Raw genomic sequence first — 20,938 nt, 5'->3', positions numbered from 1 at the left:
GAATGTATGTTAGAGCACATGGGAATGGTCTGGGGCATCAAGGAAAACATCCAGAGAAAGAAGTAGATAATGGCAGAGAGGAAGGCCAGGAAATGTTTGCCTGGGAGAGAGTGAAGGTGGGGGTGACCGCTTCTGTGTAAAAGCCTGGGGATGAAGTGTGCACAATGCAAGGAGGGACAGCCCGAGGTGAACAGAGGACCTTGTTAGCCAGCTGAGAGCAAAGAAAGTATTTCAAAGCACAGGTATAACAGGATTAGCTTTGTTTAGTATAATAATTTTGACGGCTGCATGGATGATACACTGTAGCTGGATGACAAGTAAAAGTTGAAGACTGGGGACATCCATTTGTTTACTTGGATGGTTTTGTTAGAACAGTATTGAGTAAGATACCCAGATTTTGAAATTTTGTGCATCAGTATTTTTTTTTTAATTTTGAAGATCAACATAGAGAATCTTTTTTCTTTTTGCTTCTCAGACTTAATACTTTCAATTGTCATAACTTCAGTTTCATTGATCTTTCTTCCTCCTATTCAAATATGTCTTTGAATCCCTGTAATGTATTTTTCATTTTGGTTACTATAACTTAGTTAATATTTCCATTTTGTTAGTGTATCATTTTCTTGTCTTTGCTCATGTCTTCCTTTAATTCTTGGAGCATCTTTTTATTTTTTGAGCCACATTCCCAGTCCTTTTAACATTTTTTTAAATTTATTTATTTTCATTAGGTATATATGACAGCAGAATGCATTTTGATTGTATAGAATGCATTGTACACAATTGCAGCACAACTTTCAGTTTTTTGATTGTACATGATATATTATCACATCATATATATGTTTTATATATATATATATATATATATATTCACATCATATATATACATATATATACATGATGTATTGTCACATGTCCCTAGGATAATAAAGTCCATCCCATTCTATCATCTTTCCCACCCCCATATTTCCTTCCCACCCTCCCTTCCCTTCTCTTTACCCAAAGTTTCTCCATTTTTTACATACCCCCATATGGATCAGCATCCACTTATCAGAGAGTAGATTTAGCCTTTGATTTTTTGAGGATTGGCTTAATTCGCTTAGCAGGATAAACTGATTCTTTGAGCATCTTTTTAATTTTTTTTTTTTTGTAGTTGTAGATGGATAGAATGCCTTTATTTATTTTTATGTGGTGCTTAGGATCGAAGCCAGTGCCTCACACATGCTAGGCAAGTAGTCTGCCTGTGAGCTACAGTTCCAGCCCTTCTTTGAGTATCTTTAAGTCAGTTGTTTTAAGGTTTTTCTAGCAAACCCACCATCTATATGGTCTTTCTCAGGGAAAGTTTCTGTTGTGATGATGTTGTTTTCCTTTGAATGGGCCACACTCTCCTGTTTCTTGGGATTTTTCTTTTTTTTAAAATCTGGACATTTAAATCTAATAATGTAGCTCTAGAAATCAGATTCTGTCTTTTCTCCAGAATGTGTTGATTTTTTTTTTATTGTTGCTGTGCTGGAGATTAGCCTGAAGTATAAGTTTAAGTTCTTTTCAGTTCTTTTTCAACCTGCACCTTTTATTGGATGTGTGTGGTGACTTTTTAAATTTCCTTGTATATGTAGTTGCTTTTTTAAAAATGTCTGACTTTCAATAGGGTAAGAAGTAAAAAATGAATGGGTAGAAAAAATGAATGGGTAGGTTAATAAAAGAAAGAAAAAGGTCTCTGGCTCATTAAATCTCCTAGATTTTTCTTCAATCAGAGGAGGAGGAACTTGGGGGAGGATTACAACAATGGCTGCCTGCCCATGGGTTTGTGTCTCTAAAATCAGAGTTGTATCTGTCAGTAATCAGTATGTAGATCCTCAATTTTTGGACAGAGTTCTTCTTGTCCTATAAATTTGTGCAGGCTCTCCCAGAGAAGATCTGTAGTTACCTGTCGTGAGACTGGTGCATAGGCAGGTGCTACAATGCTGTGAACTGAAATTGGCCAAAATTTACTACTCTCCAAATCTTAAGGTTGACTCCAGAGTTTCAAAATACTTACATTTGATACATTCTGCCAGTGCATTTGTTGTCTGAGGAAACAAGTTCCTGGTGTTTCTTACTTGGCTATCTTCCCAGAATCCTCTCTTCATTTTTTTAAAGAGTTTTATTTTTTATTTTTTTTTATTATTTCATTTTTATTTTTAACTATTGGGATTATATTTGAGTAAAGTAGTCTATTGCTTTAAAGCTTTAGAAAACAACAGCCTTGGACTAAACTAGTATGTTCATTCTTGTGCTTAACTCTTGTCTGAGCAGTTGTGACAGGCAGAGTAATGGCCCCTAAAGAGACCAAGTCTAAATTCCTGGAACCTGTAAACGTTACCTTGTACGGAATAGATGGAGTGGGGTGTTTGTTAATGTAACTAACTTAAGGGCCTTGAGATAGGGTGATGTATTAGTCTATTTTTTTTTGTTACTACAAAGAAATACCTAAGGCAGACTAATATTTGGGAGGCTGAAAGTCCAAGTTCAGGTGGCCCAGTTGGTTCTGCTTCTGATGAGGGCTTAATCGTGGACAGCATGAAATGGTAGGGAACATGTGTGGGAGCCAGAGATCACATCACCAAACAGGAAGCCAGAGAGTGATTAGGGGTCTAGAGATTGGGCTTGCTCTTATAACAACTCTCGGGAGAGTTCAGGGTTTTATGAATTCTGGGAGCAGCTACTTAATATTAATATCCTTAGGACCTTCCATTAGAGCCCCCACCTCTTAAATAGTGTCTCTCAGCTCCCACCTTGCCACATTGGGACCAAATCTCCAACACGTGAACCTTTGGAGGGTAATATTTTAAAACTATATCCAAGCCATAGCAGGTGACTCTTTTGTATAATTTGGATGGGCCCTAATGTAATCACTTATAGACATGAGGTAGAGGGAGTCTTCAGAGAGAGAAGAGGAAAAAATGGCATGATTGCAGAGGCAGAGATTGAAACAATGTGACTTCTTATGGTTTGGATATGAGGTGTTCCCCAAAAGCTTGTGATCCTGGAATGTTCAGAGGTAAAATGATCAGATTATGAGAGTTGTGAGCTAATCAATGGATTAATCATTTGAATGGGTTACTAGGTGGTAGCTAAAGGCAGGTAAAGTTGGAGAGGGTGGGTCACTAGAGGTGTGCCCATAGGGATTATGTATTCTGTCCCTGGCTCCTGCTCTCTCCCTGCTTTCTGGCTGCCATCAGCTGAGCAGTGTCCTTCTGATACACCTCTCTGCCATAATACTCTTCCTCACCTTGGGATCAGAACAATTGAGTTGACTGTGGACTAAAACTTTGAAACCATAAGCCAAAAATAAATGTTTTCTCCTGTAAGTTGTTCTGGTTAGGTTTTTGTTCAGCAAATGAAATCTGATTAACATAGCTATAAGCCAAAAAGTGCTGGCAGATACTAGAAGCTGGAAGAGGTAAAGATAAGATTCTCCAGTAGAGCCTCCAGAGGTGTCATGCTGACACCTTGATTTTCATACCATTGACTGCTGGCCTCTGGAGTTGTGTTCCTTATTATCAGCTTTTCTTTTATTTATTATTACTTTTCCCTGAAGTTTAACACAATGCTTTCAGTTTTATGACTATTTCACTTACATATTGCTGCATAACAAACCATCCCTGAGTTTAATGGCTTAAAATAGCAACAATTTATGATTTCTATATTTTTCTTGGCTGACTAGATTCAGCTGGGGGTGGTGGTGGTTTCTTCACTGTGTGATGTCCTATGGAATCACTCAGAAGCTGCATTCATTTGAGACCTCAACCAAGGTTGGAAAGACCAAGATGACTTCACACTTATGTGGCTGCAACTGGAATTGCAGGCATCAGTGACTGGGGACTGACCGGGCTTTAAGAGGATAAACACGGAAGTTGCCATGCTTATTAAGTCCTAAGCCAGAACTAACACAGTGTCACTTCTGCTGCTTTCTGTTGATTAGAGCAGATCACAAGGCATCCCAAGTTGAGGAACAGGGATGAAACAAACATACAGAAAGGAGGATTGTGGGGCTGGGGATATAGCTCAGTTGGCAGAGTGCTTGCCTCAAATGCCCAAGGCCCTGGGTTCAATCCCCAGCATGAGTAAAAATAATAAATAAATAAATAAGGAGTTTTACACAAGGGAAGGTAGGAATTTGCCAGTCATCTCCAGAAAGTATACAACAGACTGTTTAGAAAATGGACTTCAGCAAGAAACATTTTTTTTCTTTCTTTCTTTTTTTAAAATATTTTTTGGTAGTTGAACACAATACCTTTCTTTCTTTCTTTCTTTCTTTCTCTCTTTCTTTCTTTCTTTCTTTCTTTCTTTCTTTCTTTCTTTCTTTCTTTCTTTCTTTTTCTCTTTCTCTCTCTCTCTTTCTCTCTGTCTTTCTCTCTTTCTTTCTTCCTTTCTCTCTCTTTCTCTCCTTCTCTATTTTTCTCTCTCTTTCTCTCTTTCTTTCTTTCTTTCTATGTGGTGGTGAGCATTGAATACCCAGGGCTTTGCACATGTGAGACAAGTGCTCTACCACTGAGCCATAACCCCAGCCCCTTCAGCAAGAAGCATTTTCTAAGAAATAATTTCTGGTGTGAAAACAAATCCATAGAAACTGCCTAAATAGAAACCTGCACACATGAGGCGTTTAAGAGATGCATGTTTTCTCTGGGTGCAGTGGTGTTTACCTGTAATCCCTGTGACTTGGAGGCTGAGGCTGGAGGATTACAAAGTTTGAGGCTAGCCTCAGCAATTTAGCAAGAACCTGTATCAAAATTAACAGCTACCAGTGAAGTGAGTGCAAATATGTTTCTAGGACTACTTCTGGACCAGTGACTTCCTTGGCAAATGGCGGAGCACTTCCAGAACTAAACCTTTCACTCCCTCCCTGGATATGGTATTGTGATAGCCAGTTTAGCCATTTGGAAATTCCCCATCTTGAGAGCAGCTTCTGAAAGGGAAGGGTTACAAAAGCATTCACCAAGTCCAGCAATTTCTCTGTCGTCTGCAGAGGATTAGAAGGGAAATGAAGAGACTGGGAGGATAGCTAATCCATCAGCACTTAGAGACCCTGGGGCAGATCCTTTCCTGGGCTTCCTGCATGGTTTGCCTGTAGCTGAATAAAGGGACTTCCTGGTAGAACCACTGCTTGGGTACAAGGGCTTGGTTTTTCTTTTGCTTTTTTATTGCTAGGGTTGAAACCTAGGACCTTGTGTGCAATGCTCTTTACTCCTGAGCTATGTCTCTAGCCCAAGGGCTTTGTTGAGTATGAGATTCTGACTGTGAGACTCCTGATTTCTTTCTAATCATTCTTTTCAGTTTCATTTCATTTCATTTAAAAGAAAATTCTTATGTAATTGTTATTCACTCCTTCTTTTACTCATTGCTGCTCTGGGGAATATGTGATGGTGTTGCCTAGTAGGAGGTAGGGATAGGATTCCAAGAACAGAGTCAGAGATGTTCCTCCTGGAGAGTTTCCAAAGCCAAATTTCTCTTTTATGAGTTGTTTCTATTTTTTTATTTTGCATTTGATCATATCCTTTGAAATGCTTGTGTGTGCTTTGTCTTCCTTTGTACGTTTGTTTCCACTTGGAGGATGTTGTTTTTCTTAAGATGAGCTTGCTATTTTATCAGCAATCAGTGTGGCAAGGAGACAGGCCCTTTTGCTGATTTCTGTCCTCTGAGTTGGTTTTATTAGCCCAAATCTAGGGAGTTGCTCCGTTTTAATAGTTTATTTGGTTTCTATTTGAAACACCAACTGAAAAGCTCTAGGTTTTTGCCTTTAGCCATTGTTTCCATCTAATGACTAGATTTATAGTGTTTGCTCCATGGCCTGTGAATAAGTCCTGTCCTTTTCAAAGCTGGGCATCACCTATGCCTTTGCTGCTGTTGCCCAGCAGTTCCTCGAGCCTGCGGGGTTTTGTTTGCCTTCTCTAGTTTTTTCCTTTTATATCTTTGTGAGTTGCTCCATTGATCTTGGTTCCTGGGATGATTGAGAATGATGTGGGATGTATATATATATAGGGACTAGGGGTGAATATACCTTCTTTTTCCTTAACACATTTTGCAAATTCTTTGTTTTTTTCATTGCATAATTATTTTCATCATAATAATGCTTTTGTTATGAAGCATATACTTCTGGCATTTTAACTTTTTCTGTTTATGGCCAATCTAGGTTCTTTGACTGGGTTATGAATTAAATTTACATAAGACAGATTAGCAGGACAAATGCTATTTTAATTATGTGCATATACATAGGAGAGTCCCACAAAATATGAGACTGGGCCAGATGACCGACACTTATGAAGTTTCCCAAGCTCCAGAGAGGAACAGGGATCAGGGATTCTGGGGAGATGGGAACAAATATAGCAAGGTGAGAGGAGAAATTATATAGTGAATAAAGACTGTCTTGTGTGCAGATCAGCAGTGTCTCAGGTAATAAAAATTGTCTCTGAGCAGCCCTCTTCCTGAAATAGATCCTTTCACTAACGTAGATTTCCTTTATGGACAGAAATTATTTTATGAAAGCTTTTTAAAGTTATTCCTGTGACTGTAGTTTCTCTGAATAACCAGATGAAAATATGGCAGTGAAGCGTATGTGGTGTGGGGTGTCTGATCTGTCCTCATACGTGTAGTCATACTCTTGGGTGGGATTCCCTGGGCCCAGCAGTCCTCCCTCCCGTTGTACCTGTGTATCCTCCCTGGGGGGCTAGGGGTTTGTGCACCTCTCTTTCACAGTCTGGCATCCTCAACTTAAAGCTGCCTTATTCTCACCCTGTGTCCTGGCTTGTGTGTTTTCACCTATGTCTGCCTGTTTATCCCATTTACAATTTTTGGTTGTCTTTTCTCTTCCTGGGAGCTTGAACTTACAGAGCTTTTCCCTTTTGGTTATCACTTCTATTGTTTTCATGAAGCTGCTGAACTAGTTTTGACCATATAAATAAACAGGTTTTAAATGGCTGTCACTGGAGTATTCACCCCCAGGGCTTGTGGTGGTAACATCAGTCTGTTTGCTTGTTTGGATGAAATCAAATTGAACTGTTTATAAACCAGTGAGACAAGCTTTATCTATTTGTGTTTAAGAAAATGTCAAGCCCTGGCAGGATACTCAGTTTATTGACCCGAATGATGATTCTGAATGCCATTAGGTGTGGCTAATTGTGAGCTTCATGAAATTATTCTGTTCCCATCTTCATCCTAATTTCTTTCTCTTCGTCTGTCTTAAGGACTCTGTCCTTTTGTTTGCTTCATGCAGTAAGTTTGCATTGGATACAGTTGTGAACTGGACATCATACTTAGTATCAGAGAGACTGTGGAAAAAACATTAGTTAGAATCTCTGCCTAGGCCCAATTTATCATCTGGTGGGATAAATACACAAACAAAGAGGAAGTTCAGTGTATGACATGCTGCAAGTTCTGTGATGGGGAGAGCACAGGTTGCAGTGCAAAACCAAGGACAGGTACCTAACCCAGATGCTATGGTTTGGATGTGGTTTGAGCATGTCCTCTAGGGGTTCATGTGTGGGGAGCTTGGACCTCACTGCAGCAGTGTTTACAGGTGGTAGGACCTTTAAGAGGTAGAGCTTAGAGTGAAATCATTTGGGGGTACTGCCCTCAAAAAGGATTGAGGTCATTCTCCAAAGAGTGAGTTGTTGTAAGAGTGAATATGACCCCCAAATCACTCTCTGGCTTCCTTCCTGGTGTTTTAGAGAAAGACCTCTTATCACAACAGAGTTAGATTGAAGCCGGTGGTGGGAAGCAAAAAGGGTATTATAGCATCTGGGGCAGTAGCAGTAAGGATGGAGAGAGGTTGACTCAACAGACCTTCTGGAGGTAGAAGCAGCAAGATTTGCTGGTTGATTGTGCATGGGGTGTTTCATTTCTGACTTGGGGAGTCAGATGGCTACTGGGTGGGTAACAGTCACTGAGAGAAATAAAAGGGCATTGAAGGATAGGTTTGAGATCAACCATATTAGAAAATTTTTCTTCTCTAAGTTTATTTATTCATTTATTGCCAAAATATTTTCTGGCCCAGTGGCATTTATGTAATATTGTGTTGTGTATCAGGAGGGACGTGAAGAAGTGTGAGTTCCAGTCTTCAGAAATTCAGCCATAGTTGAGGTAGCAAGGTAAACATTTAGTGAGTGACTGTTGGGTCAGCAGTTTTCTACGCTATCTCCCTGCCTCGTCCATCTTCTTTGTTTCTCTATGTCCTGCTCATAAACTTTTCAGGCCAGGCACAGATTTACATTTAGATGGGAGAAATAAGTCCTGGTATGTGATCGCACAGTAAGATGACTATAGTTAAAATAATGTATACATATTTCGAAATAGCTAGAAGAGAGGATTTGAATGTTTCATCATAAAGAAATAACTTGTTTGGAGTGATGGGTAGATATGCTAATCATCCTGATTTGATCATTACATAGTGTACACATGTAATGAATCACTGCATTGTATCCCATAAATTTGTACAACTCTTGTGTCAACTAGACTTTTTTTTACAAGGGAAACTTTCAAATCCAGTAAAACATAAGTGAAGCTGCTTAGCTTGGCATTCACATTTTTAAGAAACTTTTGCCAGTCTACCTTTTCTACCTTCTCTTGTCACAAAGTCCTTTTGTCTTACATCCAGCTGGGCCTACCCACTCTGTTTTATCTTGTTTTTAATTCAGTGTTACTAGTATTTCAAGACTCATCTTGTTTTCCCTCTTTCCCACAAAACTTTCCCTAACCTTTTTACCCCCAATGATATGTTTTCCAACTCTGAACTCTTATTATAAACATCATTCATTTGACCCTGACATACATATCTTGTTTTCTAAACAGATTTTAAGCTCCAAGAGCAGTAACTATCTTATATTGTTAGTTATCTCCCACAGGATCTAGTACAGTGCTCAATAGGAAGCTTGTAGGTACTTTTAAAAAATATTTACTACCTTTGTGAGAAAATTACAATCTAATGATAATTTTAATTAAGTAGCAAGTGAAAAACAACAGTCAGGATTCAGAGGAGAAAGATTCGTATATGACCTAAAATGGTACCATGATCTTAGCCTTTTAAAGTAAGACTGTATTACAGACCTGTATCCAGGTATGGTCACACTGCCTATAATTCCAGCTTCTCTGGGAGGAAAAGGCAGGAAGATTGCAAGTTTGCAGACAGCCTCAATAACATATTGATACCTTATCTCAAAATAAAAAATAAGAAGGGGATGAGAATGTCCCTTGGTGGTAATCTTTCCAGGTTTTAATTCCTTGTACAAAAAAAAGGGCAGACTCATAGACACCCCCAAACCTTTGAACTACTTCCACAAAGAAGCACTATTGTAAGTAGTGACTTTGCATTCAGTGTGGCCATAAAAACAAATATAGCCATTGTTACTTGGAATCTGTTATTAGCAGATTATCATTCTAAGCTCTGTATTCAAGGTGCTGTAGACTTTTGGATTTGAAAGTTATAGATGAGTGAAGTTTGAATTAAGTCCCTAAGATAACAATATCTCCCTGTCCTCTACCTCTTGGGGCTTTTTATAATACACATAACTGTTAATATTACATATCTTTCAGGCACAGTATGTAAATATTTAGCCAAGTCTTTAGGAGCTTTTGGCAGATACAGAGTTGAGATGATGCTCCCTGGCAAGCACACAGAGCTCAGCTCTTTTGTTTGTAGTAAAATGGAATCCTGGTCTTTCAAGTGAGCCGAACCAGAAATAGGGTCAACATTTTCTTACAGGATGGAGGAACCTAAGAATGGTAGTCTTGAAGAACACCTCCTATGTTCTCAGAGTGCTCAGGTGAAGTTAAAATTCACTTTAGAAAATAATTTTGGTTTTCCTTAAACACTGATAAGTGCATAGTTAATTCTTGAAAGTCCTATGCCATCTAGCATGGTGACAGTGATTTTAACAGTATATACTCGGTTCTCTGTATATACAAGTTCTGCATTCATGTATTCAACCAAGGATAAAATGAAAATATTTTGGGGAAAAATGCATCTGTGCTGAACATGTTCAGGTTTTTCTTCCTATTAGCCCCTAAACAATACAGTGTAACAACTATTTACATAGCATTTATATTGTATGAGGTATTATTAATCATCTAGAAATGAATTAAAGAATACAGAAAGATGTACATGGGTTATATGTAAATACTATGCCATTTTATATAAGGCATCTATGCATTTGGGACCTGTGGGGGTCCTGAAATAAACCTACCCACCATGAATACTGAGATACAACTGTGTACTTTTGAAAAGATGTTGTCAAAATCCTACTTAGCTTCTAAAATAATTAAAATATCCACCAAATGTTTACCTTTGAGTAGTATACCTTATTTATATATATATATCTTTCAAGATAAACTAGTTGGTAAATATTTGATAAGGTATCTGAATGAAGTAATTTACTATTTGGGACAGTTAGCTTTAATTCAACTGTTTTAGTTGAGTTAGTTGTTTTAGTTGTTTTAATGACTTCAATCTTCAATAGTAGTTCTGCAGCTCTTTTTCATGGCAGTATTGTGGTCAACAGAGCTAGTTACCTATCAGGACACTTTCTTAATCAAAGTGTGAGAATCATATGATCTGCACATGTACAATTGCTTATTTTTCTCTCTCTCAATCAAGAGATACCAGGCAACTAAGAAGTGGCTTATTCCCTTAGACATTAATAATTGAGTCCTCAAGAGGACATGTCCACTGACCTTTTTAGTTGTATATGAAGAGTTTCTATTGGGCAAGTGCATTTAGAGATCCTTCTGTGAGTTGTGATTTCGATAGGTATGTCCATCTTTACATTGAGTTCATCTTTTGCTTATTGATTCATTAAAGTTCTTTATATATTTTGTGTATTGATTATGTAACTCTTAGATACATTTATTATAAATTATCTCCTTAATTGTGACCTGACTTTTATTTTTAATTAAAAACAGTTTTATTATGAGAATTTTCAACATATGTAAAAATGAAGAGAGTAGTATAATTGACCCTTACATACTCATCACTTGGCTTCAGCAGTTAGCAACATTTTGCCAATCTTATTTCCCCCGTTTTTTACCTTCCCATAAAGGAGATTGCAGATCCATGTCATTTTTTTTCCTGTAAATTTACTCATTATGTATTAATGAGTGATAAAGAAGTTTAAGAAGAAATACCACCATCCTATGATCATGCCTAACGAAGTTAATAATTTATTAATATTCAAAATTTCCCTTTTGTTCTATAAATATCTTTTTACAGTTGATTTATTGGGATGAGGAGGAACTGAAACAACTTCCACACATCGCTTTTAGTCTTTAAAAATTTTTTTCTTTTCTTCACTGTACTGGGGTTTGAACCCAGAGGCATTCTACCACTAAACTATATCCTCAGCCTTTTAAAAATTTTTATTTTGAGACAGGGTCTTAATACATTGCTGAGGATGGCCTTGAACGTGTAGATCTTTCTTTCTCATCCTCAGGAGCAGCTAGATTACAGATGTGCACCACTGTACCCAAAATATTTTATAGATAGTATGTATGCTTCCTAATTCATGAACCCTTTAGATGCATATGTCATTTTTAGTAATGCTGAGGTTGATCAGTGGATTTATTGCAGATTGTGTCATCTTGATCTTTTTACAAAATTCCTTTCACTTAATAGTTTTAGCGTCCATCAGTAATCTCTGCCTAGACTCATTAGTTTGTTTTTTTTCTTTTATCAGGTGTTGTAAAATGATGATTGTATAATTGTATTTTCTTTCAACATGTATTAGCTGGATGCCCCTCTACCCATATTCTCCCAGTACTGGGTGCTCTACCACTGACCTACTTCTGTAGACCTTTTTCATTTTTTCTTTTCAGAATCTCACTAAGTTGTCCAGGCTGGCATTGGAATTGAAATCCTGCCTCAGTTGCTGGGAATATAGGAATGGGCCACTGCACCTGGCAGAATTCTTTTATAAAGAAACTATTTTTCATCAATTACTTGTTCGTATATAATGCAGGTTTTTTAGGGAATGTAGGAAAATGCTTTTATTACTAATTTTCTTCATTTTAACTTTCATAATATTAAGTTGCTGTCTTAGCAGCCTCTAGTAACCATATGGTCAGCAATTTTATGTTAGTGTCCTGAACTCCAGTAACCACAGGAAGTATGAAGAGAGACAGAAAATACCTGTATGCTCAGTAGGTTGCATCACAGGAGTGGATCTCAGAGTTAAGGAACCAAAATCTTTTATAATGGGTAGTATACATGTCTGCCCTTTGCTCCAGATGGAGATATTCTGTCTCCTAAGGCTATTCATTACATAAACATCCTTGAATAGAGTCCAAAACATAAGTAGCCATTGCCTTACTTTTCAAGATGTGTAGTAAGGAGAATTTTCTCTCAATTTTATCCATCCCTCATTTCTATACTATCTTGATTTTTGCAGAATTTTCCCTTGAGTACGTCATGCTGTCAGCTCTTTTGATTAATTTGACTGACAAATTGGGACTAAGCCCATTTATTTTATCTCATACAACATTTAGTTTAGGTTACTGTCAACAGGGATCCAAGCAGCCGGATAAGTATAACTTTCAGTATAACATCAACCATGCCCACCAGCATCTCAGATCCAATCAGTTGCACAAATTTAATTAGCCAATAGAGTCTTTGGTTTTCTCTTGAATTTTCTATATTGACCTTTCCACTTAGCCCAAGGCATTAATCCAGATAGCTTAAAATGTATTAGTGATTGCACAGGGTTTGTCTTAACATGTAAATTGGAAGTCAAGGACAGTTTTTCATCCATAAGAACCCTGTTCATGATTTGAAGCAAACCTGAGTGACCTCAGTTGAGGTACAATGAAGACTTCAGTTGAAGTCAGATGATAAATATGTTGTTTTTTAATTTTTTAAAAAAACATGTTTTTTAATTGGAGGACTCTCATAGTAGTATGTGTAAAAATTGAGTGACTTACATCTTTAGGAAGCTTCTGTGAATAACCAGCATGGCCTTGTTTTGAAGTCATTTTAACAATCATTGGAGGGCACATGATCAACTGGTGGCATTCCCTTAAACATTTGAAAGTCTTTTACAACTGCGCCTAAGTGCATATTTTGAGGAGTGAGGCAAGTTAATGCCTGCTTTCAAAAAAGAAATACAATCCCAGGACACGCATGATGCCCCTGTAAAAAGATAGCATTTGGACTTTTTGGAGCTCTGCAGGATCCTTCCAACATTACCTAACAACAAGCTCTAAATAACAAAAAACTTTAGAGTTTATCAGTGAGTCCAAGTAATTAATTCTAGTCTTTGGATTTGGAGATACTGCTTGTAGGTGGTATGTCTAAGTTGTTTTGTTATACCACCAGCTGAGAGGCATTCACCTCCCTCAGACAGTGCTTGAGTGGTGGCCTCAGAAAAGGGGAAGACATCCGGAGTTTTTGACAGGTGTTTTGCATAGAAGGGTCAGCCATTGGAGGCAGGGCCATTATGTACAGTTTTTGATAGATTTTTCAGTAAGGTTAAGGGGAAAGGAAGTCAAATTGTGAGCAGATGGAGGATGACAGACCCAGCAGATGAATTTAAAGTGGTTACAACAGTTTGGGAGAGACATAGCAGAGCATTTTCCTAGGTGAGGAAGACTGTAGGGGCAGTTTCTTTCTTATTTTTTTTAATTATTAAAGATATTTATGGTCTAGGGTTGTGGCTCAGCTTTAAGACTCTCGCCTAGCATGTGTGAGGCTCAGGTTTGATCCTTAGCACCACATAAAAATAAATAAATAAAATAATATAAAGGTATTATGTTCAATTACAACTAAAAAAATTAAAAGAGATATTTATTATTCCTGATTGCATAATATAGGTATAAGTGCCAGCTACAGAGTTTCTGTTTTGTGCTCTGAGTTATATGTATGAGAACCCTACACTTTCTTCTCATTACAGTCTGTGTCTGTACCTGCTAATCTAAATCCAGCAAGGAATTTATATGGTGTAACACAGTTGACTTTATAGAGGATGCTTCTTTTTGCTGCTTCTGTTTAAAATTTTTCTTCCACAATGTCTGTTTTCTGCTTTTCCTCTTTTTGGAAACTGATTTTTTTTCCTCCTGAAGCAGTTTCAAATGACACAGAACATTGGCATTCTTCCTTCTGTTGTATCTTCTAGGGTCAGGGATGTTCCCCTCCCAGGTGTCCAAGTTGTTCTCCCTCTACCTCCAGAGAATCAACTGCCCCACTTCGTAGCATCACCTTTCCCCCATCATTCTCTACTGCAGCAAGGCTTTTTGTCTGGAATGGTCATGTACAAGAGGGGCAAGAAACTTTTATAAAACTCCACTTTATCCCACTAGGGCTACCAAAGGATCAAGGAGTGAATCAGCAGCGTACTCAAAAAAGTGGTTATTATCTTATGATACAAAACTCAGCCTCGGGAGAATTCAGATGTGGTTGAACAGAATGAAGTTTGAGTCTTCTGTACACCCTTTGGCTAGAGTATGCAGAAGATGTACCAACTAGGCTGTCTCAGGATATCCTTACTGGAAAAAAAGAAGCAGGCCAGGAATAATGAGGACAGAGCCATAAATTTCCAAAATAGGGAAAAACTTTATTTATTATTTGTTATTTTACTTTATGGCTGTTTTTGAGTCTTCAATTCAATGGAATTTAATTTTATATATAGTAAGAGGGCAGGATCCAATTTTAATTTTGTTAGATAATCTATTACCATACCATCCTTTTCTATAATCTGCAGTATCAGCTTTTCTGTTAATCAAGTTTCCATGTATGTGTCTGTCCTTGTGCTCTTGATCCTTTTTTATTGGCTTAATAATTGTCCCCACACTATCCTAATTACTAAACTTTTCTAATATTTCTGGCTATCTGATTGGTGAGTCTTCCAACCTTGTTTTTTAAAATTATCTTTGCTTTTCTTAATTCTTATCACTTGGTGTGTCTATATTAATTTTGGAATCTGCTTTTGTTAGATCACTTTCTCTCTCTCTCTCTCTCTCTCTCTCTCTCTCTCTCTCTCTCTCTCTCACACACACACACACACACACACACACACACACACACACACACACCCATTACTGTTTATATTGGAATTGCATTGTCTTTATAACCAACTTGGGGAGAATTTCATCTTTATAATATTAAATCTTTTAAGCCATGAGCACAGCACATCTCTCCTGTTTGAGGAACATCTCCTTAAAAACATGATATACCAGTGCAGGGGGTGGGGGGAGAACCTGACTTCTCTGTCACCCTATACACAAAAGTTAATTTTAGATGGATCATAGACCTCAACATAAAAGCTAAATCCATAAAGGTTCTAGAAGAAAACAAGAAATGTTTTACTTTGAAGTAGGCAGAGATTTCTTAGGCCATGAAAAGCATGAGACATAAAGGGAGGAAAAGAAGGTAAAGTATTAGACTTTACCAAATATCTAAAAACCTCTGCTTATCAAAAGATTTTAGGAAGAAAATAAGTTAGCAAACTACAAACTAGGAGAAAGTATATGCAGTGCATAATTATGACTATATAAGAAAGGAAAGAAGCAACCTGTTTTTAAAATGGACAAAAATCTTGAATAATGTTAGTCAGCATCTATATATCAGAGAGAACATTTGACATTTGGTTTGGGTGAATTGGCTTATTTCATTTAGCATGATAATATCCATTTCTATCCATATACCAGCAAATGCCATAATTTCATTCTTCTTTATGACTAATATTCCATTGTGTATATGTAACACATTTTCTTTATCCATTCATCTGTTGAAGGATACCTAGGTTGGTTCCATAGCTTAGCTATTATGAATTGAGTTTCTGTAAACATTGATATGGCTGTGTCACTATGGTATGCTGATTTTATGTCTTTTGGATATATGCTGAAGAGTGGGATGACTGGGTCAAATGGTGGTTCCACTGTAAGTTTTCTGAGGAATCTCCATACTGTTTCCAATAGTGGTTGCACCAATTTGCAGTGCCACCAGCAGTGTATGAGTGTACCTTTTTCTCTATATCTTCACCAACATTTATTGTTACTTATATTCTTGATAATTGCCATTCAGTCAGGGACCATTTTATTTCACTGACTACATTTGGCAATGTCTGGAAATATTTTGATTGTCATGATTGGAAGGAGGAGTGTCATGCTATTGGCATCTATTTGGTAGAGGCCACAGAGCCTGCAGGGCACAGGACATAAATAGCCTGCAGTGCACAGGATGTTGCTCCGCACTGCCCACCAAAACATAGGGTTATTTGGTCCAAAATGATTAGTACCAAGGTTGGGAAACCTTGTTCTAGAACGTACCCTTATCACCAAAGCTGAGTCAGCATCAATCAGATTTTTGACTGTACGCATAGTCCAAATCAATTGCTCAGACTTGGCATTTTCACATGTTAAGTATTTCTTCCTGACAGACTTAGTATCAAATTTTCATAAATATATGTAATCTGGGCTGGGGATGTGGCTCAAGTGTAGCGCGCTCACCTGGCATGTTTGTGGCCTAGGTTCGATCCTCAACACCACATACAAACAAAGATGTTGTGTCTGCCGATAACTGAAAAATAAATATTAAAAAATTCTCTAAATAAATAAATAAATAAATAAATAAATAAATAAATAAATAAATGTAATCTTAAATTTGGAGTTAAAAGTCCACAAATCCAAACATGTCCAAAGTCAAAATTATATGTATCATTTCTGTTAAATTTAAGTTGCTATAGGTTTTGTTTTTAACTTGCACTAAGTATCCAAACAAATGACCTTTGTCACTGTTCTTTAAAGTGTATGTGAGGGGAATGGATCAGGGGAAACACATGATAGTAATTGATCTTTTTTCTTTCTCCACAGAATGACAGGCAGAGAGTTTTTCTCTCGTTTCCCAGAACTCTATCCCTTCCTTCTCAAACAGCTGGAAGCTGTAGCCAGTACAGTGGACAGGTAAAAAGTTTTTCAGAAGCCCATGATGATTTCTTCTGTTAAGAGTTATTTTCTGCCAGGTGCGGTGGTACAGGCCTATAATCCCAGCAGCTCAGGAGGCTGAGGCAGGAGGATTTCGAGTTCAAAGCCACCCTCAGCAAAAGTGAGGTGCTAAGTAACTCAGTGAGACCCTGCCTTTAAATAAAATACAAAACAGGGCTGGGGATATGGCTCAGTGGTCCAGTGCCCCTGAGTTCAACCCCTAGTACCACCCCCCAGAATCCCCCAAAAAAGAGGGCTTCCAGTCTCATCAGGGCAGTTAGAGAAGTTCATCGTTGCCCTTTCAACCACACCCTATCACTGGTAGTGGGATTTTTAGTATGGACATTAGAACATGTGCCATTATATTCTGCCAGGGGTATTTGCATATTGTGTGAATATATGTGGATAGTCTATAATAGGAAAATAAAATTATATCAATTAGTTTTTCTTCTGTTTATGATACATTTCCTCATATTAGTAGTTTGTGCAGACAGACTTTGGCCCTAGTATGTTCATGCCTTAAATACATTTGGACACCAAAAGTTTCACATTTCATACTCAAGAGTAATAGACTCTGCTTAAGCAAATGACTGACTTTGAGAAGAAAATCATGTGCAAGAGCCCAATCCCTGATTTTTCCTAGAGTTTTTTCCCTTTTGATGAATACTAGGAAGATATGAAATAAATGGAGAAAAAAGTGAAAAAAAAAGGAAAACTCAAAAGAGTCTCACTTCATATACAGAATTAATTAATTACTTAATGAGAAAGGGTTTGAAGATAGTGCCTCAATTATTAAAGTTCAGATCTTTTGTGTACATCCACTTTTTTTTCAGTGATCTGGGGCAATTGGACCATCACCCAAGCATGTTCCTGTTACTTTTGGTGCTGGAGAGACTGTATCCCTCCCTGATGGATGGCACCTCTTCTGCTCTCAGCATTGTACCTTTTGTTCCCTTCATTATGAGGTAGTATCATCCTAAGTGAAAATACTGGGGGTGGTCATGGGAATTTTGTGAGGATATTTTAGTTTGTTTTTATTTCAGAAATTATTATATAATAAGAGATGTTAATTAATTAGTTTATGTTTTTCCTTGGGAGGGATCTTGTATATACAGGAGCAGGAGGCTTATTGCCCCTGTCCCAGACCACCCTCCAGTGTTTTAGTGGAAGGTTCTTCTCTCATGGGTGCACCCACTGTGTAAGTAGTGTTTTCCTTGGAGACCTGCCTGCTAATGGGTGTGTGGTACTGATACAAGGTACTCTTTTGAAAAACATAGCCTGGGTATTTGCATTATCCCTGTGTTGAGCTCACCCAGCATGGTGCAGACTTGCTCCTGGCATATAGCCCCTGTTGAGCAGTTCAAGAGGACATCAGGACACCTGGTTCTTCACTTGGAGGAATGTGCTAGGGCATGCAGGGGTGGCTTGTTGATGGCAATGCCATGTAGTACAAGTTCCCACTCATCTCCTTCAAGCTTGGAGTGCCTAAAAAATGAAACATGAACATAGAATATGCATGGAATTCAGAAACAGGCTTTCCTGCTTCGGGAGCCCATGGCCCCAGTTTTCATTTTGGATTAAACACCACAATAAGCAGGCCTTCAAAAAGTATTCACATTTTCTTGAGAAACACTCTGGAAGCCTATAGTACTGGTTAACTTTTACCTTTATGCTTTCTTCTTGACAAAACGGCAACTTCATTTTATTGTATCCACTGAAAATTGAAATGGACTTGGAGCAGAAGGATAAGAATACCAAACTCAAGAGAGTGTGTTTATTATTTATGTGGTGCTCTGGGTTCTACTTCTGGTTTCACAGAGCCGACTTATGCAGTTTATTGTGAGAAACCATTAAACATGAGATTCTGATGTGTGCTAGCTGTGGCCATTTGCTTGCAACAAGTCCTGGCTGTGGCTCTGTTATCTTTGATCACAGAGATGACTCACTCAAGCTGGTTTTGTTTCCTGATACACAAAGTTACCAGTCTCCTTCATTCAGCATTTGGTGATTCATTTTAGGAATTTGGGTGGTCAGTTTTACTTTCAGGTTCCCTTTTATGACTATCTGGGGGAAAAAACCCAAGATATAGTTTTAGAAAGTTAATGTAAGGGAGAAACACAGAGAATCCCAGTGTACATTACAAACAAAAATATGCCATGGAGGGCTGGAGATGTGGCTCAAGCGGTAGCGTGCTTGCCTGGCATGTGTGCGGCCCGGGTTCGATCCTCAGCACCACATACCAACAAAGATGTTGTGTCTGCCGAGAACTAAAAAATAAATATTAAAAATTCTCTCTCTCTCTCTCTCCCCCTCTCTCATTCTCTCTTAAAAAAAATATGCCATGGAACTTGGTCATCAGTCTGTGTTGAAAACATTGTTTGCAGGAGTTTTTTTTGTTTTTTTTTTTTTTCTTTTTTCTATCAGACTATGATGTGTTGGATCCTGGAAGCCACAAATTACTGCATTAAAAATATCTTTCTAAACTTATTTGTTTACATATAATCAGAATGCACATACTACTTATTATCTTAAAAGCAAATATTATATACAACAAAATTGCATTAATATAGAAAATTTAAATACTACTTTGGAGCTACTGTACTTAGTGTGTTTTTTAAAAAAACAAAAACTAAAAAGACACAAAGTAAGAAGTTTTTAATCATATTGTCCTGATGAAAATGTTGTAGTCAATAGTTGCTTTCTGCCTGAATACAGATTTATAGTGCACCACCAGAGGAGAAGCTCTGCAGTGGATTCCTTAGTTGGTCAGTAGGCTGGGATTCATTGAGGGTACGTGTGTCATAAAGCAATGTTTCTCAAATTTTAAGTTATAAAGATACCACTTGGGAATCTCATGAATTCTGATTCAGTAGATTCTGGGATGGGCCTGAAAATCTGCCTTTCAAACAGACTTCCAGGTAATATGATCCTGCTGGTCTAAGGACCACACTTTGAGTAGCGGGATTACATTTGGGATATTAAACATCATCAGTGTCATGTACACAGAGACATTTAATAAACTAGACAGGAGTAGGGTCACACTTGGATGTACTTGGTTAGGCTATTTAAGGAGTTTTATAAAAGTAGATTTTGACTCAGGAGTGTAGAATAAGCAAAGATGTATTCTGAGCAGAGAGGTCATTAGAAAAAAGCCTGCTTTTTTTTTTTTTTTTTTTTTTTGTTTACCATGACTTCTAGAGGAGGAGTTTTCACTCCTATTTTTCCCATTGAGGAAATTGAGGTTCAGAGAGTGAGCCAGTTGCAGAGTTGAAATTTGAACCCAAGAGTGCAGGGCTTTGTCAGGAGTATTATATGTACTCTTTCTATTACACCAAAATAACCAGCTCCCTTTTGAGTTGCCATGCACTTAAGCCACATTGAATGTGCCTGTGAGGCTTGAATGTTATGCAATGAAGAGAGACTGAAGACTATGTCTCCAGTCACTGCATCTGAATACAGGTTGTTTTCAGGGTGTATCCATTGGTGGGATTGCGCATCATTTTGCTTTTCCAGTACTAAAGGTTAGTTGATTGGGTTTATCAGCCATATGTAATCAGACACACATCTGTGGGATGGTGGTCCATGGCCAAATACACTCTTGTCCCTTGACCATCTACTGTGGTAAATGGAAGGAGCCTAGATTAAAATTAGAATATCCAGTTCTGAGTAGCATCAATTTGCTATAGCAACAACCTATGCTACCCCAAAATGTTCACTGGGGAGATGAACTATAAGTGGATCTTTAAAAAATAGCAAATTTGATAAAACTGCACACATTTGATTTAATGACCTCAGAGAACATTACTCATTAAGAATGTAAAATATTGATTATGAATCCTATTATTCCAAAGCAATGTTTGTGGTTCTGATGAAGACTGAGCAGTTTTGATTTGGGGTAGCTGTTGAAAATATGGATGTACACATGGGAAATGGGTGGTCTTTTATCTTGATAGCATCCTTAATGGGAACATAAGTACTTAGAAGAGCTCTCATTAGACCCAAGGAT

The 20,938-nt window shown here is 37.7% G+C and overlaps 1 pseudogene across 1 annotated transcript in view; it reads left to right on the top strand.

Annotated features, from left to right (window-relative positions):
* Positions 1–20,938, top strand: part of LOC144374619 (transport and Golgi organization protein 1 homolog) — a 135,900-nt pseudogene that overhangs the window by 6,044 nt on the left and 108,918 nt on the right. The window contains exons 2-3 of the transcript XR_013433974.1: positions 16,822–16,911; positions 17,766–17,897. The product of XR_013433974.1 is annotated as a transport and Golgi organization protein 1 homolog (transcript). The remainder of the gene's footprint in view (positions 1–16,821; positions 16,912–17,765; positions 17,898–20,938) is intronic.

This window comes from Ictidomys tridecemlineatus, unplaced genomic scaffold (assembly GCF_052094955.1).
Source record: "Ictidomys tridecemlineatus isolate mIctTri1 unplaced genomic scaffold, mIctTri1.hap1 Scaffold_78, whole genome shotgun sequence".
Lineage (NCBI taxonomy): Eukaryota > Metazoa > Chordata > Mammalia > Rodentia > Sciuridae > Ictidomys > Ictidomys tridecemlineatus.
The sequence above is the reverse complement of the archived record's forward strand: the minus strand, read 5'-3'. Positions and strand labels throughout refer to the sequence as shown.